The sequence below is a fragment of the Cheilinus undulatus genome, linkage group 20, assembly GCF_018320785.1.
Source record: "Cheilinus undulatus linkage group 20, ASM1832078v1, whole genome shotgun sequence".
In the NCBI taxonomy this organism is placed as follows: Eukaryota; Metazoa; Chordata; class Actinopteri; order Labriformes; family Labridae; genus Cheilinus; species Cheilinus undulatus.
Genome location: NC_054884.1, coordinates 13510101 through 13532170, shown reverse-complemented (window position 1 = coordinate 13532170; position 22070 = coordinate 13510101). Strand labels below are relative to the sequence as shown.

Genomic DNA, 22070 nt, shown 5'->3' with positions numbered 1-22070 from the left:
CGTTGGGATCCTTCCAGGAGATTGTTCCAGACAACTTGCAATTTATAAAAATTAATGATAACGTGCCCACTATTGGTGAAATATGTGTTTCATGTCATGACTTTTTGAAAATTGCATGCCATTTTGCCATACAGCAAGAAATGTCTAGAGCAGGGATAATCAACTGGAGGCCCAGGGGCCACATCAGGCCCCCCACAGTTGCACATCTGGCCCCCAGAGGATTATTAAATTCAGAAAATTTGAGGAGGCAAAAATATGGCATGCTATCGTTTAACTTTTTTTTCTTGAAGTCTTAAGAAAACCTTCAAACTAGCAGCTTATCAGACAAGAAGCACTAGTCTTTCTGTAATTAAGCATAGTAAACACCTTCTTAGTATTGTGATTGATTAATTTTTTGTAGTTTTTACAATATTTTCCACTTAAGGCCATTTGAGAGTGCAATTTCCCTCCTCTGAGATTCACCGAACTGCTTCCTGCATGTATTTTTGGCTAATCACAGCACAGCATATTAGCATCAAACTCAGTGATAGACGTCAAGAGGGCTCCAGAAATATGCAGCTAAGATATCTCAATCGCCCCCTTGTGGCTGTCCGCAGTAAAGGTGATAGGGACTGACCTCACTTATAAAGGCTTAAAGTTCCATTAATTTTAGAAGGAAAAAAGAAAAAGCCGGCCTTTGTGAAAATGGAGTTGACGTCCCCTGGTCTCGAGGAATATACCCAACAATACGTTGCGTGTTATAAAGGCATTTCAGGGTTTTTTAAGGGGCTTGGAGCTTGCTGTTGGGACCAAGGCTCCTTCTAGGGGACTTTTTTTTTTTTTTTACAATCTAAATCTATTTTGATGCCATTTCTTGACCCATTCTTTAAGTTCAAAGTACACATTGTAATCACTGAAATAAATTTCAGGCATGTACATCATATTTGATGCACACCTAAAACGACTATATCTTGAGGCTCCTTGGAGTACGAAGCCCCCTGCAGTTGTCTTCCTTTGCCTTGTGGGTAAACATAGGGGGACATAAGGAGGCAATTTATAACACCCGCAACAGCCGCCATATTGGAAATGCTGCTCAAACCAGGACAGCTGAGTAACAAGACAAATAGGTGGAGTTGAGGCAAGTCTTAAGCATCCTGTCAAGCAGCAACAACATGCAGTTTTATCATCTATGCCCCTAGAAATGCATACATCAAAATCCATGCCGAGATTTAAAAAGGATGAGTTATAGAATGATCACCCCAGTACAGTGTGTGCCCATAGAGGTACAAACTATTCTGACCAAAGCTGCTTTTTAAACAGCTTTTTTCTTTTTATTAAAGATATATAGTACAGTACATTTAAGCATGTTCGGGCCAAAACTTGAGGCCGAAGTAAGGCATGTAATGAAGAGTACGTCCTCCTGAGGGCACCATCGGGCATGGGGGAGGACTCAAACAAGCCATGCTCTGGATGTCCTTGCATATTAACAGGGGCAAGGGAAAATAATCAGTTGAAAAAATAACAGTCCACACCTTTTAAGTAAGGGATGGATTTGGCGAGTAAGCCAAGCCTAGGCTGCTGTCCAGGCGGATATGTGGCAATCCACGCTTCTGCAGCCAGTCTCAAGTGGATATAAATTTGTCTTTCATCTGTTGTTTTGTTGTTTCTCTGGTCCCTCTCCTCTTCCTAACCCTACCAGAGCTTCAACAGAGAGTTATCAACATGAGTCTGGTCTGCCCTTTAATAGGGAAGGTTTTTGTCACCACTGTAACGGGGCTAAATGCTGTTAGTGCTGAGCTCATGGCCTTTATTATAACAGAGTATAGTCTACTGTATAATACAATATCAATGATTGGTGCTGGTCTATTATAAAATGCTACAACAAAGAGCACGGTGCAAACCTGTCCTCTTTGAAAAGTGGCTCAAGATAACATTGATTTTAAATTGGTGCTATACCAACAAAGATTGAATGATTGATTGACATGCAAGAAGCAAACTTTTTTTTGCTAGTTTTGGAGTTTGTCAGCCATCAGACTGAATTTGAAGTGCGTGCTGCTGTCACGTAGTTTGTTAAAGTTTTTGTTTCTCACTTTCACTTACTTTTACTTCCATTTCCACCACAGCTAAACTTGCTAATGTTGTTATTGGTGGACTGAGGGTATTCTCCTGTTAATTTGATTTCAGCCACATTGATACAATGCTATGATTTGGTTGGTGTAAAGCCAAAGGGCATGTAGCTTCCCTTGCTTTGGCAGAGTTCTAACTAATTATAGTTTGGCAGCATCATAGCTCCATCTGATCACTTTAATCAAATTTATTTACCAATGAATGCCAACTTCAGCTGGCTTCCCTTGTTAAGTGAAAGAAGGGAATAAGTCCAACACAACCACAGTTTCAGCTCATATCTACCATGATACACATAGAGGGGAAGGGTTTCACTATTGTAAAAAGAGAAATGAGGACAAGCATTGGTTTGAAAAATGTAAAACCTGGCTTCCTATGGCTTTAGATGAGACACCAATGTATAAATACGAGTTTTTGCTCATTTACGACCATCACATTCTGTTTCATTTACATTGACAGTGCCTATAAAAAGTATTCACCGCCTTGGATGTTTTACCTTTTGATTTATTTTATAAATCAATCATGGTCAATATAATTTGGCTTTTAAAAAAAAAAAGCAAAAAACCTCTCTGATGTCAAAGTGAAAACAGATTTCAATGTAGAAATGTCAATGAAACACAAATATCTGAGGTAAAATAAGTGACTGCATAAATATCACCCCCTTTAAAGTGACTGACCTAATTTAACAGAAGTCCAGCCAACTGAAAGCAGTGAATGTGTCTCAAATGATTATGGAATAAAGACACCTGTGTCTGGAAGGTCCAGTCACGGGTTAATCAGTATTCCTGGCTACTATTACATCATGAATACATGAGAACAGTTCAAGCAACTCAGAGAAAAGGATTTTGAAAAGAGTAAGTCAGGGGATGGATACAATTTTTGGGGGGGGTCTCCACCCATCAAAGTTTCATGGGGGAGTGGCAAAGAGAGTTCACCAGAAGGCATGTGGGGACTCCATGGTCAAGTGACAGTTCTTTGGTCTGATGAGACCAAAATGGTGCTTTTTTGGCCATCAGACAAGACACTATGTTTGGTGGACACCAAACACCACACCGACACAAAGACACCATCCCTGCTGTGAAGCACGGTGGTGGCAGCATCATGCTGTTGGGATGCCTCTCAGCAGCTGACCCCGGAAGGCTCATAAAGGTAGAGGGTAAAATGAATGTTGCAAAATATAGAAAAAAGAATGTGCAAGCCTGAGTTTTTGCAATTTTGTTGTAAAGAAAAAAAAAAAAAACGCCAAATTACACTGACCATGATTGAGTTATGAAATCAGTTAAAAGGATAAACACTGAAGGGGGTGGATATTTCTCTTAAAAGCACTGTCACACAATGTCCCAACATTTTTGGAAAAGGGTTGTCTTCAGTTTATTCAGACAATCAAGTAAATCGCTCTGAGTTTCTAAACGGTTTCAGAACTTTCAGAGAAAAGAAGCATGATTTCAACAATAACCAAATCTGAATTAATGTGAGATGCATTATTATTTAGAAGCGTTCTTAGAAATGGATATTGTGGGTCGAGGGGCAGGCACTCATACATAAATCTAATCTGTTGCGTGGGCAGTGCTGCGTGGAATGAGTAATACATCATTTATGGCTTTAACTGTTGATCTTTGGGTGACGCAGAGCCTGGTGGAGCAATGTACACAATCAGAGCGGAGGAGATGATGAGAAAGAGGGAAAACGCCAGGGGACAGCTGAAGAGAGGAGGTATGACGGGGGATGTATTAAGGGTGCAGATTAAAATCAATACAAACATGCAGCCAGGCGAAATGAGTCAAGTACAGAGGGATGAAATTGAATATGGTGCTAAAAAACATGGGGAGCAGACAGGCAGTTAAGTGGCATGTTTGTACTCAAGGCCATGTATGTCACATTAAGACCTTCACTGTACACAGCACATTAGCAAAGCCTCACAGACAAGCATGGGCATGATGGGAAGTGAGATTAATTTGAACCAAGCACAAAAAGAAGAGGGTGCCTGAAAAGTTATCTTGAAGTTCTGACCTTTAAAAATCCCTGAGAGATAAAATATTAATAAGTTGAATCAGGCAGTCCATGCACAGCCATCAATCTTAAATATTTCATTATTGGGCCTGTGTATTAGAAGGACTAAGACTCCTCTAGAAAATCTTAAATGAAGACATGTTACAGCTGTAAAAGTAAATTGTTAAGACTTACTAGTAAAATTATTGCACATATTGGAGGAAATGCTGAGATCAAAAGACACATTATCACTTCAAAGTCTGTTGTGCAAAAAAGCTACGTAGAACCAGATTCACTGGACACCAAAATCTGTCTTTTAATTACTGAACGTAAAAAACTTAGCTGATTAAAATGTAAGTGGGTCTCATTTATTGGGTCAACAATCAAGTTAATGTCACGGGGTGTGTTTAGTGGGACGTTCTAGGGTGGTATGGCCCCTTTCTAGGAATCTAAAGGGTCACCCCATATTCTATTTATGCTATGACTGGGTATTTGTGTAGTCAGAAGCAGGACTTGTGTCAGAACCAACCATTAAGACTGACATATAACCAGCTGCTAGTAGCTTTCTTTAAACTTAATGTAGTAAATTTAGGTTTGTTTGTATTTCGGTAGCCCAAAGATGCAATCGTGAACAACCAAAAAAATCGTGCAGTCTGAGCCGGCCTTAACCCGTGTCTCTTCTAGTCGTATACGACAACGCTGGTCTCAGGGGGTTAAACTGCACTAGCCTGGCTACTTAATGCTGCTCCTTCTGCAAGATGCCTTTTGCAATCTTCCTCCACCCCAGCTCCTCCTTTATGCTAAATATGACTTAATCAATATCACTCTGTTGTTATTGATGCCTGCTCTGCTCTGGGAGAGCAGGAATGTGTGCTGTTTCTGCTTGATGCTTACCACATAAGCTCGTGGTAAGCATCAAGCAGCAAGCAGCAAGGTCAGCGTAATCCAAGAACAGCCACTCTGCCAAATACTAATGACAGCAATAAGAAAAAATAAATAACTGCTAATAATGAGAAATATTTGTAACTGAAAAAACGTCTTTCTTGACAGTGTGGCTAATTGCACCCTTGCTGCCATATTTAAACTGCTCTAGAATGGCCATGCTTTGCTTCTCCTTCTGCTGTGTTTTGCAACCTTCCTCCACCCCAGCTCTTCCTTTATGCTACATATGACTTAATCAATGTCATTCAGTTGCCGTTGATGCTTGCTCTGCTCCGGGCTTTTTGCTGCTTCTTTCCCTGCCTCAGGCTTTCCTTATCGGCACAGGAGGGGCATGAACATGTGCTGTTCCTGCTTGATGCTTTCTACATAGGCTTGTGGAAGGACAGGAGAATCCCAGAACAGGCACACCACCAAACAGAGATAATGGCAATGGCAAAGGTTGCGGTTTGGTTAAATGACCACTCTGACTCAGGGATCCCTGCCAGCATGTCCATGTGGGCCCTATATAGGTTATATGCTTATGAGGCCTAGTGGGTTTGACTGTTGGTTCCATGGTGGCCCCGCCCTTGATTGCTCATGTGGACCCACTATGGAACCCCAGACAAACCCTCTTGGTTCCCATATTTGCAGCCCACGTGTGACCCATATGGGGCCCACATGGACAGCTCACAGAAGAATATTTCCCAGGTGGCAGTCCAAGTTTTCCTTTTTGTTTCCCTTCCCACAGCTGCCATTGAAACAAGCAGAGACACGTATGTTTTTACCAGTTGTCAGTTCATTCAGTTTTGTTCATTCACATTCCAGCAAACACAAATTATACGTTCTCCAAACTTCACTCCCTTCTGCCCCTTCAGTCCACTCTCACTTAATTGCCTACCGACAAAAACAAATCAATATCTCTCATCTTCCACCTGAACTATGCAAGACTGATGCACCTGCCACCTTCACATCAATACTGTTTGTTCACATCTGACATGTAACAGACTCGCTGATGCTCCAACAAACGGGGGCTTTGTACACAGAGGAGCTTAAGACCAATTCAGCACTAAATGAATGTCAAAGCTCAGACGCCACATTGTCACAACGGTAGAATTTCGCCATTGTGTGCTTGAAGACGAAACCCTAGTGGGAGCTTTGTCTGAATCCTATCTGCTCAGTTTCCCACTTTCATATCAGGAGAGGCCTGAAAGATCGATGGTCTCGGTATAGATTTCCTCACTCCATCTTTCTGCAAACACTCTTGGCCTCCCCTCTGTGGGCTCCATTCTTTCTTTTCTCATCTCTCCTCCTTCACTCGCTCTCATCTCATTTTTTTTCTTCCCTCACTTTATTTCTCCTGCTGTCTCCATCTTTCAGACTTGGCGTGTACCACTACTCTCCGCCAGACTCCGAATATCAGAATAGTAGTGAGGAAAAAAAAAAGAGGCGCTTTCAGATCCCCTCTGCTTCCATTTCCCCAGATTCCTGAGAGGGACTGATTCAATCGCTGCCTGCTGGTTGAGGTTGACAGTGACATCTGAAGGTAGCGCTCCCTCTGGATGTCTGTCTCGTATGATTCTCCAGAATTCCTACTCTCTGCTCACTGCAGGACAAGGTGCAATTTCCATCTCTCTGTAGTGAAAAACTCTCTTTTTTGGTGTGATTGGAGATTGTTATCATATGTGCAGAGATGTCTACTGTGGTGTATGATTATAGACTGCATAGACACTTAAGGGAGGTATGAATTCTGAATGCAGTAGCCTTATACATAATAACTGAGTTAAATAGAATTTGAATGCCTCATCAAAAGCATTGCACTGTGTATCATATATCACAAGGCAGCCATCTAAGTTATCATGCTCTCTGATTTTCCAATAAAGTAGGACCTGTCTGGATTATGAAGCTCATTAAGTTCCTTTGTGCATACATGGCGTCATGCAGCTGCCTGTAATCTGATAAGGAGATACTCAAATGGTGCATTTGCATACAAGCGTCAGTGGCCAATGGAAAACAAATGAATCTCAATACTGAGACAACAGGTTCACCAAAGCATAGAGGGTAAGCTTTAGGCAGGAAAGGCATCCACTTTTTTGCAAATTGCAATTGCACATGCATCTTTGTTTAGACAGGACTGATGTGTCTCGCATTCGCTAACAACCTTGTGCTTGGAAACAGACTATTGAGCCCTTGCCAGACCTGGAACTGCTGAATGTGCTATGTATTTATAATCTTGTTTGAGCACACATCAATCAGAATTATTGATAAGCGAAGGCTTTCCACATTCACCCTCCGCTCACAGACTTTTTACACTTTGATATAAAAACTGTTTTTCAGACTTTCACACTGCTCTTGCAGTCATGTTGTGTACTTTTTCAATAAAAAACTTAGGAGTCAGCTGACTATCAGCATGGGTCAGGATCAAGGTCAATATTTTGCATTTGGCAGAGAACATTGTGTTCCAAATGATTCTACATTTTTGTTTTTTTCTAAATAGTCTGTAAAATTGGCAGTCGATAGGATATTTCATTCCTCAACATTTATAAAGTAATCTGGATTTCATTCCACAAAATTACCGATGATGACAATGGCTTTTTTTTTTTCAAAATAACTTAAAATACAGTGTTCTTAATTATTATGCAAAACAGAGTTTCAAAACTTCAATAATTTCTAAAGGATTGAAAACAGAAATCTGTTGTAATTTTTTGCATTAGTAGGTGATTTTTCTCAAATTAAAGCTATTTGAATCAAAACATCTTCACAGGTTAAGTGTCATATTGATACAGGAGCCCTTCTTTGATATCACCATAACATCTCTCACACCCATTGAACTTGTAATTCCATGTATATCTTGTGCCTGTGTTTCCTTTGAGGAGCCCAGAATTGCCTCCCAGAACTGCCGTTTTTAGATAAACTGCCGTCCACCCTCAAAGAGCTGTGGATTCTCCACAGGTTCCCAATAGGGTTGAGGCCAGGGGATGATGGTGGCCACCACCATGATTTTTCCCCTTCAATACCCATAGCAGCCAAGGCCTCAGTGGAATTTTTTGCTGCATGGGATGTGTGTTCTCTTACATGAAAATGATTTTACACTGGAAGGCACAGTTCTTCTTTTTATACCACAGCAGTAAATAGGCAATTAGGAACTCCACATATTTTGATTTCATTTTGACACTTTCAGGCACATCAAAGGAGTCAACCAACTCACTTTCTAGTGAATTCCCTGAAGTCATCATGTGGGGAATCCTGCAGCATCCCATTTACCTCAGAAGTGGGATGTCCGAACTGGGAATGACGTCACACCCAAGTTAAAAGAGTTCCATTTGCTACGAACTCGTGAAAGTAAGTGGCAGAGCCGGAAAACAATTGGACTTTGTTGAAACATGCCCACAAGGAAACATAATTGGGTGAGATGATGCACCTGCTCCACAATCCCTGAGTAAAGTAGGCATCCTTTAAAGGAATGTTTCCTAACCATTTTCCTCTGAGCCACCCTATATGTACTTAAGAGAAGCAAAGCCCCCCCAGGACCCAAGGGAGAAGAAAAAGTGGCAAACTGCCACCAAAAGTCAACATAGATTTAAACTGTTTCACTGATAAAACCCTGAAAAAGGTCTATGTATGCTTTTCTAATCAAAAGACCTTTGTATAAACTACTTAATAACTATCATGGTTTTAGTCAATATTTGCAAACTAATTTTGTAACCTCAGAGCAGACAAAGCCATGTGCCCCCTTAAGACCTTTTGCACCCCCCCTCGGGGGGTCCCAGACCCCAGGTTGGGGTCAAATGCTTTAAAGCACTTCTCCGTGCACAATATCATAACACAGGAGATGCTGTCACAATCATTCACTGAGAAATTGCTGTTTTGTCAGCTGTAGTTGCCAGTGAATATGGTTTTGCCAGCAGGTGGTTTGTGTGATGCCTTGTTAAAGAGCCACTAAAACTTTGTAAATAAGTCACATGGCACAGCCTTAATGCTCCCCTTTTAGTGTTGTTGACCTATGCCTAGCACGCAGAGATGCTGAACCATTATGCAGCTATTTGGGGAAAAAAAACACCCCTTTCCATATAAATTGGCCTTATTGAATTGAGCACCTAATGATTAAAATGGCAATATCATTGCATTTATAAAGATTGGCCTACTGTCTGTGAGAGCTGATGGAGGTTCGCTGCAGTTTTAATGATGCACAAATTTTCCAGAGATCAGGAAACAGTTTCTTCTCTGTATGACCCAGAAATAAATGATATGTAACATTACTATTATGAGGCCATAACCCTGAGTTAAATCAGCCTGAGACTCCCAGCTGCTTTTTTTAATCCATGTGAGGCACAGTTACAAAAGACAAAGATGTGGTTGTTTTCTTCGGGTTTCCTTCATTCAGAGAGAACGCTTTGTCAAGATGGTGCTCAAGTGAACATACCAATATTGCCTTAAATTCAATGCATTGTCTGTTATTCTGAATCTTTAACATGGATAGTAAGAATCCATGCAGGGTGCTGGGTGGGATTGAAATACTTCTTGGGAGTGCAGGAGGGAATGGATGGCATGCGGTACGTGGACGAGCGTCAATTAAGAAGATTAAGAAGATTCCTGCATACGACTCTAGTTTTTTATGAAGTGCATTTTGTTTTCTGATGAAAACTGAAGCATACAGGTCCATTTAGAGCTGTAAAGTACTAACTTTCCTCCTTCTAATTCATTTCTGATTGGCTGTTTTTAATCAAATTTATTGGCACCCACTTCCTGACTCCTGATGGACATTCAGGATCATGTGATTGTAAACAACCTATTGTCATGAATTGCGTAATGACTCAAAATGCATATGTTCATCATGTGCCCCCTGCTCATATCTGCCCTTTGGCCCTTTCCTTTCCTCCTCTCTCTTCCATGCATTGCCCCTATCTGTGCATTCACTATCAATTAAAGGCAAAAATGGCCGGGGGAGAATGCTCAACAAAAGACTTGTATTCAGTCAGACCTGTATAAGATGTCAAAGCAAGAACAACTGCAGAGATCATGGATTATATTATGCATTCAGCTGGTGTAGTCTCCTCCCCTGCAGGAGTCAGGTTTATGCAGGCAAAAGAAATGAAGTTGACATTTGACCTTTACCAAAGGAAAATCTCCTGATCACAAACAAAACAACACTGATGTATCTCTCTTTCAAAACCCATAAGGAATGAGATTTGTTGCTCAGTTGCAGACTTTGCTCATTTACCATCTCACAGCACAAACTATTAAGCAATGTTACGCTTACAACATGTTTATCTGCATCCTCTTAGCTTGTTGCAAACATAATATAAATTGCAACAGACAGAATCACTTTGGCTTCTCTCTGGGGAAAACCGTGGGAATGTTGTAGAGGAACTACTACAAGAGCAACACCAAGAGTAGGAAGAAGAAACAAATTCTGTAACCAACTACAGCCATTAAAGACAGAAATATGAAATGCCAAGAGAAAAGGCAACAGTTGCCAGAAGCTGAAGAGAGCTGAGAGTGGGGCGATTGCTGCAATCAGAAGGGCAGAAAACAAAACTCCTTCTCTGTTTTTGTGAGTTGTTCCAGGCCGGTAATTTTGCAGGCAGGCAGTCAGGCACAAGATCTGTCGGAGCGAAAGCCCAGCTTCGTGACGCATTTCTCCCAGCCACATGTCCCCTATCCATGGGCCAGCGCCCAGCAGGATGGGGGGCGGTGGGGGCGGGGGCTGTGAGCCTATCCATGAGTTTGTGTGTCAGTGTTTGTGCATGTCCATATGTAAGAACGAGGATGGCAGGGTGAGCAACAGGAAGCCTGCCAATGTATCCGTCCCTCCTTGGGGCAGGGGTGGGGAGAGCGCCAGGCCATACTGACACCCCTAGGCAAAAGAGAGCACCAGGGGGAGCTTGCAGCCAGAACGCCACCCGAAGTTTGGTGATGGGTGTGTGCGTGAGGGGTTACAAGGGTGGTGCATGAGGATGGATTGTGTTCATAAATGTGCCACCAGCATGAGCTGCCTGTGACTTAACATCGCTGGTGGCATCCGTCAGCCAGCCAAGCAAATCTGCTGCCTGCCCCAAGGCCAAGGGAAAAGCAGGCCTGGGAGAGGATATGAGTGTATGTGGATGGCTGTACATGTGTGGGAGTTATTCGGTGTCCATATGTATATGTGTGTGAGAATGAGAGACGAAAAAAAAAGAGCCTTTTGCACCTTGGGGACATGGGAACTGATATGTTTCTTTGGCTAGTTCATCCAAAACAGACTGTTCTCTTTCAAAGCCAAGACTTTCAAAATGCACACAGAGAGAAGTGACTGACCAACACCAGGCTCAGATCAGAATGCTTTATGTGTAAAATGAATGGCTTTTCTTCTGTTAGCCCCGGTAAACGTAGGGTGATGTATCATCAACACAACCTGTCACAAGATCAGGTGGAGTTGTTCTAAACTGTATTTTTTCATTTAACAATGTTAAAGTATTTACTTTGTCAAGGTTGCATTCACTTAGATAAGCTGAACATTTAAACCACTTATTTAATGGACCTTCTTCGCTAAATATTTAAACTCTTAGCCTATCAATTATTTATACACTAAATATTCATACTGTTTGAAAATTTAATCATATATTCATTTTTTTATCTTGCTATTTAAAAGTTGATCTGATACTTTGAGCTCACTTTGGAGTCATTACTTTATGCTGAGAGTTTGACTGTTACTTTGGTTAATTATGTTTAAATTCAGCTATTTCATCAACTTAATTGTTTGTGTTCATTATTGCTGTTCTTGGCAAGTAAAGGTGTAGATGCACCACTGTAAATAACCATATCATCAGCATAAATATGAGATGAGGAGTTGGGAATATTCTGTCCAAGGCAATTTATATGGATTGTTAATAACAGCGGGCCCAGTACCGAATCTTGTGGCACCCCCTTTTCCATTCATAGTGCCCAAGAGCAACTGGCCTTGTGTCAGGACCAATTGTGACCTAAATTTATGAAAAATTTCAATAATAATAATAATAACCAGACATTTTAATGAAAAATTGGACAATTTGAACTTGAGAAGAAACAAAAGATGTGACGTAACAAGAGATGGTGATGCATCCTTCAAAATAAAAGCGCATCATACACTTAATGCTTCATGTTTTTTCAGGCACACATCTGTGACCCACTGAAAAAGGTCTCGCAACCCACTTTTGGGTTACCAACCCACCAGTTGAGAACAAAGACCTCAGAGGTAACATCCTATAATTGAACAGCATGGGTTCTACCAGGCAGAAAGTTAAGAAACCAACTGACAGCATGCTCTGAAATCCCAGTAGCTTCAAGAAAGTCCAAAAAGATAGTATGAACAGTGGTGTCAAACGCCTTCATTTTTTTGCTATTTTCTGTACCAAAAACAATTCAAACTTCTGACTGTCCTTTATAATATTATCTAGACAGTGCCCCTTTCACTTATCTTGACACTGTAAAGAAAGTAAATTTAGTTTTATCTGCATTTAGTACAAGTTGAAGCTGAGAAACCTGATGTTGGACTTAATCAAAGCATGCTAAAGATTTGCAGAAGCTTATGGTGTAGGTCCACTGCAGTACATAACCATGTCATCAGCATGATGAGGATATTTTGTCTATGGCAACTTATATAGATGGTAAGCAGGCCCAGTACTGAACCTTGTGGAACCCCCTTCTAAATTTTTAGTACCTTAGAGATAACGCCCTATAATTGAACAGTCCAGGTCTTACCAGTCAGAAAGTTAGCAAACCAACTGACAGCATGCTCTGAAAACCCAGTAGCTTCAAGACGGTCCAAAACAAGATACTATGATCCACAGTATCAAAGGCCCTCTTTTTGCTTTGTCCTTGTACCACAGTCTTTCCACATACTCCCCTTTAAACTGCATAAGCATCCCCAGAGATTCCCATACTTAGCGTTGGAAATCCCTGATGTACACCTCAAGTGGAGAGCTTCCACGTTGAATGCTTACAGTAGTACAACACTTGAACACTGTTGGGAAGTGGCAGGAAAATGCATACTGTTATTGTCATTCATACAGCAGATTAAAGCCCTATTTTCCCAAACTGTATAAAAAGGAAAAACTGTGAGAAGCTGCAGATTACATAGGATTTCACAGCTGTAACACAGCTATGTTGGGGGTCTGAATAGACTTATAATTCCACTATAGGAACTGGCTGTATGTCTAACTCGCTGCTTTCTCAGTAGCTTCTCTTCTGTGGTAACAAGTACGAGGATTTATGCATTGAGACAAGTGCCTCTCATGACAAACACGGCCTAAATTGCAAACAAAACCCTTGACTTCAAAACCCTGTTTACATTCATCTGCTTTAATAATTACAGTTTTGAATAAATTCCTATGATGGAAAATAATCCTAATATTTGCAGGGGGCTTGACTCATTAATTTCAATAGTCGATTAAGGAGCGCCATTGTAGCAGTTAATTAGAAAGCAGTGGTGATAACCACCTGTTCAAACATACAGATGGAAAGTCTGTCTGCTTATCCCATGACTGCCTGCGAGGGCTGTATCATTACAGATAGCAGAATGTAAATGTGGCTGAAATGGATGAAGATGGATGGATCAAATATTGCTTCTTGGGGTTTGATTGAAGAATGGTACAGGTTATGTGCTTGACATACACATGCACACACGTGCACAGCTGCAGGTTCGTGAGCATGGACTGTAACACACATGTATTAAAGCATGCACACAGTCACACACATAATTACCTGTCAAATGCAAGATGTGACTTCCTGGGAGTAAATGAACTGATTAATATTCGTCAGGAGGGTAGGGGGAGTCAGCTGATTAGAAGTTAAGATATTCACTGTCCCTATCGCTTCTTTTATTACCACACCACTTTGACAAGATGGGAAATTACACACCAGGTGATGCAAATATTAAGGGCAGCAAAGGACAGGCTGAATGGATTAGACCACTCTCTTCGCACGTCAGAATACTATTTGATTTCTTAAAATACCCAAAGAACGTGCGTGCTTGTTCCAGTTTATAGTAGCTTAAATTAAGGAGCTAATGCTCAGTAGCAGGAGAGTGACGCAGATAGGGGTCACCTGCTACTTAAGAGGAAAAAACAGACTTTAATTTTGAGTTCCTCTTCTTGTTTATTTTTTTTGTGTCTTCTCTTCTAAGTTTTGTGTCGTCACGTCCCTAGTCGACCTCCCTCTGTGTAAAGTGAGAGGATGTCAGCCACTGGTCGATGCTTGCAGGCTGCGCTGCCCCACAGCTCTGATAAAACAGGAGTCTAATGGCGTCCCCAGGCTGCTGAGGGGCCTTACATTAAGATAATTAGGTGAAGAGAGGGTGCAGGAATGAGACCCTGGGGAGGAAGAGGAGGAGACACTTTTGCACTTTCTGAGAATTTGAGCCTTTGAATTTAGCCGCTTTTAGGCCCTAGTAGGGAAAGTGTAAGAGCGTCTGTGGCATGCAATATTCTGTATTTTCCCACCAGAACGACTGGCAACAGAAATGACAGTTGTTTTAAAGTGTGGCTGTAGGAGGCACTTGTTAGTATTTATGAGTATATAAGCAGCAGAAGATGCTGGTCAGTTTGGACCTTATATAAAGGAGTGGAAAAAATCTGAGCTACATCAGAAATTTGGTTACAGAAGGAGGCTTTTGAAGCCAATTTATCACTGAAAAATGGTCTCAAACAAGAAAAAGAGGCCTTTAGCCTCCTGATAAAGGCTACACTGACTTGCAGTCACATCAGCCACACCCTTTATTATGCACAATGTAATATCTGTCTTAAAACTAAAACAAGAGTTATGAAAATCCCTTCTATTACTGTTATCATGTTAACTTGTGCTGTCTAAATCAGGATTTTAACATGGCTTGTGTTGTGACTTCTGATGCTTTTGGAGTCAGCCTCAAGTGGACACTTCAGAAACTGCAGTTTTTTTCACTTCCACATTGGCTTCATGTTTTTCTAACGCAGAGGTTGCTGTCTGGGAGCAACTGGTCATCGGTTATGCTCTCACAAAAAGGTTGTTTGCTCTATGTCAGTGGTTCTCAACTGGTGGGTCGGGACCCAAAAGTGGGTCGAGCAGTTTTCAGATGGTCGCTGATGTGTGTCTGGAAAAAATGGTGGCAAAAGTCCATGAAGAACATGCAACCACACCATTTTTTTTACTCGGTTTTATTGTGATAATGCAGGGATGTCAGACTCAATCACATCAGGGGTTGGATTCTGAATTTGGGTCTGACCTGAGGGCCTAACAGGGTCAAAATTTCCCATAAACTGTCAACCTCATTTTCACCTCTAACAAATTATAGGGAAAAAAATAAACATTGATGATAAATGATTTTGAGACTAAAAAAGGAAAAAAAAAAAAAAAAAAAAAAAGATTGTGACTTTTAACAGTGAAAATGCTGGATAAAATTCAAAAGTCATGAGCTCTAAATGTCAAAATATGAGATAATATTCAAAATCATGAGTTTAAAAAGTCAAAAGATAAGATAAAAATGTAGAATTTTGAATTTTGAGTTTAAAAGGTGAAAATATGAGATAGAGTTCAACATTTTTAAAGGTTAAAATATAAGACAAAACTCTAAATTGTGAAATTTAAATGTCAAATTATGAGATACAATTTAAAATTATGAGTTTTAAAGGTCAAGAGATGAGATGAAACTTTAGATTTTGAATCAAAAAGGTCAATATTTGTGATTTAAAGTCGGAGTTAGGAGTTGAAAATGTCAAAATATGGTTTAGAAATCAAATGGTAGAAAATATGAGATAAAAAGTCAAATTTATGATTTGAAAATGTCATAATACAAATTTCTTTTCCCACATTCCTGACTGCTTATCAAATTATTTTAAATCTTTTATGCTTACTAATCATATGACTTAAAAAGGAAATTTTTAATCATCAAGGCTAAGTTTACATTTTTATACTGGAAGAGATGTGCAGACCTCATACTAGTGGGCCAGTTATAACAAAAACAAAACAGTAGTCGTTTATGGATTTATGCACTCTGGGACCTGTTTTCAAAAAGTATTGTTGAAACGTCGTTTCCGTGTGGATGAAACGCCGATACGACAAAAAACCTTTGCATATATACCTGAATTTGTTTCGGTGTGGACGTGGCCTTAGTTATATAATTTTCATGGGATAACAAAGCTGGTTTTCCAAAGATAACAAGACAATTCCTCAGTAATTTACAAAAACTGCATGCTGTCCAGGAAAAGGGGAGTAAAAATAAAATACATGCACGCAGACTTGTTGTATCTATGCACTTTTCTACTTTTCTTTTTCTTTCTTCTGTTTAAGTTGTCCTGTGTCTTTGTTACCTCCGCCAAGGAAGTTATGTGATCGGGTGGGTTTGTTCGTTTGTTAGTTTTTTTGTTAGTTTGTTTGTTTGGTAGCAAAATAACTCAAAAAAGTTGTGGACGGATTTTGATGAATTTTTGGGAAATGTCAGTAATGGCATATGGAAGAACTGATTAGATTTTGGGAGTGATCCGGATCACCATCTGGATCCAGGAATGTTTTTTAAGGATTCTGTACAGTTGGGAGTTAGGGCTAATGGCAGAGGTCTGCTTTTCTCGTTTAGTCATGTTTTGTTCCATTTAAGGTCTAAAATGCAACATTTTTCATAAATAAATTGAAGCAATTGATTTTTTTATTGGTATTTTTTATTTTTACAGGGTGGGTCCTGATGCTTGACCATTTGAGACCCACTGCTCTAAATTGCCCGTAGGTTTGAGTGTGCCTGGTTGTTTTATTGTCTGGTTTTAAAATGTTAATTAGGCACCAAAGTATATTAATGTGTTTATTTATTTTATTTATATTTGATCCCCACTAGTTGTTACCACAGTAACAACGATTCTTCTTGAGGTCCATAGAAAGAGATAGGGCATTACATTGCAGTTTATATGAAGTCTCACCCCTACAGCATCTTTCAAGTTGAAAGATGGCCCTTGCGCTTCATGACCCTTATAAAGTATGATGGAATATATTAATTACATAAAACTCTATCTAGGTTTGTTGTCACCACCACCCAGAGTTTAAAGATAGACTGCCCCACCAGTGTGTAAGAGCAAAAGTAGTAGCAAAAGTAAATTTATCTGAACAAATTGCAGATAATCAGCAACACTCATCTGCCACTGTAAGTCTCACAGAAACTTGCTGGTGAGTATATGTGGAGACAGATGCGTCTGAACAGAGCTTTTGTTTTGGTCTTAAAATCTGCTCTGAAAGTCTTTAATATAAAGTGTCTGTATAAGACAGACATTGATGTTTAACAGCTTGCAGAACATGTTAATCTGTCTGATGAGGGCACAAAAGTGTGTTTCTTCTAGCTAAAACTACAATATTTGGAGTAAAATCAACATTCAGCTTAAATAATACCCTTAGGGATTTCACCACAACTTTGATCTTTTCCTATGCGTTAAGCAATGTTAAATATAATAATATTAAAACATATGACACTTAAAGCAAAACATCTTTTGGGGCATATTTGTTCTGACTGACAAGAGTCTCGGACAAAAAACATAATTAACGGATTAACGGATTTAGCAAATGAGGTGTTATTTGTTGATCCATAAATATGTTTGACACTTATGTCACCTCATACAAATCCAGCCCTGCTGTTTCTGTGTTCTTCTGGCTCTCTGCTAAGCTAAGCTAACCATCTTACTAAGCCTAGAGATATGGATCTTGTGTTAAAACACTAAGTGAATAGTTTCCAAATTCCAAACATTTCCTTTGAGTGTAGTTATGAAAGCAAAATACTTTTTTTGTGGAGTGTCTGCGTGACTTTGAACAAACTTTTTTCTTATAAATATCTAGGATGATAAAATAAGTAAAAAAAAAATGGAAGCATATAAAGAATTTTTCTCACACAAAACCTGTCTGTATACATAGCAGAAGCCTGACTGTCACAGCGTGGAGCTGTGAGCCTGAAAGACAAACTCAGGGATGACACCACAACTTCACCTGCTTTTCTTGCCTGTTTGAACACGAGGACAGAAGCTGAGCTTCAAACGGAGCTGGAGCTGGAGTGACGCCTCACAGATAACTACCTCCAGCTCTGTCATTTTCTCTTTCACAGCGTCTCTTTGCTTGTTTCTATGGCCCGCTCGGCGGTGTGTAGGTTCACTCGCATGGAGCTCCACTTTCCGCTCTGACACTCCGCAATCAGATGTGACACACTGAAGGCTCGGATGACAGCTGGAAAGACAAGGTCACACAGTCACCTACTTCTAACGGAGGATATGCACCGCTCCTTTTGACAGGCCTGCGCGCCGCACACATCTTCGCACACACGCACCTATGCAGTCACAAGGCGGAGCAGGAGTGTTTTGCAGACAGGGCCTTTTCTCGTGCCTGTGCAATCTCCGAAGCAATTACCTATTAAATTTCATCCTTCCCATCTCAGAATGTTTAGGAAAAGATTATAACTGCTGAGGAGGTAATTAAGCCTGCAAATGGTGAACTGAGTTGTGAATACAGAGTGCTGCTTATGTGTGTGAATGTGCATTATTCTGTGTGTGTTTTTGTCTTAATAAAACTAATAGCACTGCCCACCTAAAGCTCCTCAGTGTGATACCCCAAATGACAATTACTGAATTAAGAAGCACAGTAGTCGTCAGAGAGAAGTGTTCAGTCTAATAGTTCTCAAGGATAAAGGCTATTTTCCTATTTATTCTCATGACTTATGCCTTCATTAGATTATACAGTAAGTGTAGTGACAATGAGATTAGCTGCTACTGCTTGTCGGTTACACTTGTGAAACTGAATTTGTAGTTTTAGAGCAAATACCGAGGGAACGTCAGCTAGATTAAACTCACAATGTTTTACACTTTTTCTACTAATCTTAACAGGATTGTAGCTTTGGTCCTACTTTGATTTAATTCCAGCTACAACCAGTATTCAAAGTCACATTTCTATCATCATTATTGCATATTTTATTGCTTATAGTTGTATCTTCTATTAATATTGGCATTGTTACTGTAACTAAATTCACTATATGGACAAAAGTATTCACTCTTCTTGGAAGGATTTCCACAAGGTTTTGAAGTATTTGTGTGCATTCATTCTGTAGAGCATTTCTGAGGTCAGGCTCTGATGTTGCACAAGAAGACCAGACTCCTAATCTCCATTCCAGGTCATCCCAAAAGTGCGCAATGGGGTTGGAGTCAGGGCTCCATGCGGGCCAGTCAAGTTCTTCCACTCCAACCACTCAAACCATGTCTTTATAGTCCTTTCTTTGTGCACTGGGGCACGGTCATGTTGGACAAGAAAAGAGCCTACCCCAAACTGTTGCCACACAGTTGGAAGTGTAGCATTATCCAAAATGTTCTGGTATGCTGAAGTATGAAGACTGCTCTCACTGGAGATAAGGGGACTAGCCCTAATCCTGAAAAAAGCCCCATATCATATCCCTCCTCCATAAAACTTCACAATTGACACATTACAGTCAGGTAGGTAATGTTCTCCCAGCATCTGCCAAACCCAGACTCACCCATCTGACTGCCAAACAGAGAAATGTTCCATAGAACACAATTCCACTGCTCCACAGTTCAGTGTCGGTGTGCTTTACACCACTTCATTGCACGCTTGGTATTGAACTTGGTGGCTTGAGGCTTCTTGCTGCTGCTCAGCCTTGGAAAATCTTTCCATGAAGTTTACACATCATGTGTAAGCAGTCGTTGACCCCGACCTGTGATTTTACATGGTCTTCTGCTTCGTGGCTAAGATGCTGTTGCTCCTAAACGCTTCCACTTTCTAATACTATCACCTACTGTGGGATATCAAGCAGGGATAAAATTGCACGAATCGTGTTTTTGCAAAGATGGCATCCATCACAGCACCACGCTTGAACTCACGGAGACTGCATGGCTAGGTGCTTGATTATGTACACCTACAGCAACGGGTCTGATTGCTGAATTCAGTCATTAGCAGGAGTGACCAAATACTTTTGTTCAAGTAGTGTACTTACAGCACACATCCTTGTCTTTACTGAATAACTGCACTAAATATAGATCAGCACTTACTGTCGTTTTGATTCAAAGTTATTGATGATTGATTAGGTCTGTGTCCACTGCATTGGTAGGGCTCTTTTTTCTTTACAAAACCAACATGTTTCAGTATTTTCAGCACTCTTGGTGTCATCTATTGATACTTTTAATACAGATTTTGTCTACCACAATGTCAAAAAACTAATGTAAAATGTGGTCAAATACACACTTGAAAACTTTTTTTTTAATGTACAGAATCACATTATAGTACTAGTGTGCCCAGTACACCAGTAAAAGAGGCTGGGAAGTATGCTGCCATGATTACAAGTGCATCATCAATTTTGAATGTCCTAATGCAATTAAACATTTGGTCTCATTTTCTGTGTATTGCAAGCAGTTTCCTTCTGCTGGGATATGTAGTAACATGGACAGACTGGTACTTTTTAAAAGCTTTTCTCTCTTGTTAGATCACTCATCTGCATTTAAGGAAAACAGTGGTATTCTGTTACAAGAGTACAGCTTGTGGAGCACTGGTTTGATTGAAGATAACACATGACCAAGGCAATTGGTCACAAGTTATTGGTCCATACTTTATAACTATTACCCTTACTCTCATAGACATTGCATATGTAGATGTTGCACTGACTTGCTGGGTTGTGCATCAATGGCACTACAATATTGTTGAGTTCTGCAATATGCCAGTTGCAGTGTTTCCAGTGATTTTTCAGTCAGACAACTCATGTTGATATATGATATTTTAAAATAAAGCCTAGCGTTAGTTCTTGCAGGACACAGTAGTCATACACCTAGCTGTGATCAGCTGACAACCAGCTGATCCGAATTATCGCCTCCCAGCTCCCACATCCAATAACAGCTCTCTCTCTCTCTCTCATCCCAGCAATGTATTTAAATATGACGTGCTTCTCACTAATCCCTGCTTGCATTAATGCTGATGCACCACTCTGATGCTGCTGGCAAAGCTTCACCTCCTCCACCCCAGCCTCCTCCTTTTCAGCATAAAGCTTATTGCACCCTTATATTGAGATTCATGCTACTATGGATTCATTGCTTTTTAACTAATTTACTGTAATCAATACAAATTTTCAAATGTATCTAACCATATGGGGGTTTCTAGTCATGCACTTCCTGGAAAGTCAAATCATGGTGCTTGACTAACCCAAGGGAGCATCTTTTGAGCAGAGCCTTCTCCACCAAGTTAAACTATGTATATACTTTGCAATAAAATGGTTAAATGTATAATGAGAGTGTTCCTGACCAAATTTATTTTCTTAAATGCAAAACAATATAAGTTTGGCATCTAGGCTCCAGCTTAATCACTCCTGGCATATTAAAGTGCAGAATCTAAAGATGTCATGATATTAACATATAATTCAGGAGGTGGCTGGGGTGGAGGGGGATTTATAAGAGCAGCACTGGCAAAGGCAGCAAGGGCAAGGGAGGCGGAGATCTGGAAATCCTACCGTTTGAATAATCTGCCAAATCAAGCGGATGCCAGTGATAGGAGAAAAAAAAATTGTTTTCCACCTCCACTTGTGTGTTACCTACAGTGGACCTGCCACTACCAATATGGTAGACACAATGACATATTGCAGTTGCAGGCAAACACAGTCAATGTAGCATCAATGTATATAATTTCTATGTTACAGTTGGCTTGGAGCTCAACTATCGTAACACAAGCCAGCAGGATTGTAAACTCATGGGCTTTGCTGAATGCCATGGAAAATCTCTTGCAGTAAGACGCTTTGAACCTTTAATTCTCTCTGGGAGACCCCAAAACAGTGTCTTTATCTACCAATGCAACTTCTATCGCAGATATTACGGTAATCCTTTTCTATTACTGTTTACGTTTATTTTCATTTATTTATTTATTTTTTTTAACAGGGTCACATTTCCATGTCTGGAGCTGCTTCTAATACCACATAACAAGAAAACAATCCTTGCAAATACATAGAGCATGGTTCACCACCAAGGGAAGTGAAAGTGCAGTGAGATAACTTTCTGAACCTAGCAACAGAGAGCACCAATGAGAAGTGCTCTGAAATTGGTGTTGTGGACACTGCCAAAACA

At 40.3% G+C, this 22070-nt stretch overlaps 1 protein-coding gene across 1 annotated transcript in view; it reads right to left on the bottom strand.

Annotated features, from left to right (window-relative positions):
* Window positions 1-22070, bottom strand: part of shisa9a (shisa family member 9a) — a 93254-nt gene that overhangs the window by 63655 nt on the left and 7529 nt on the right. The window lies entirely within an intron of this gene.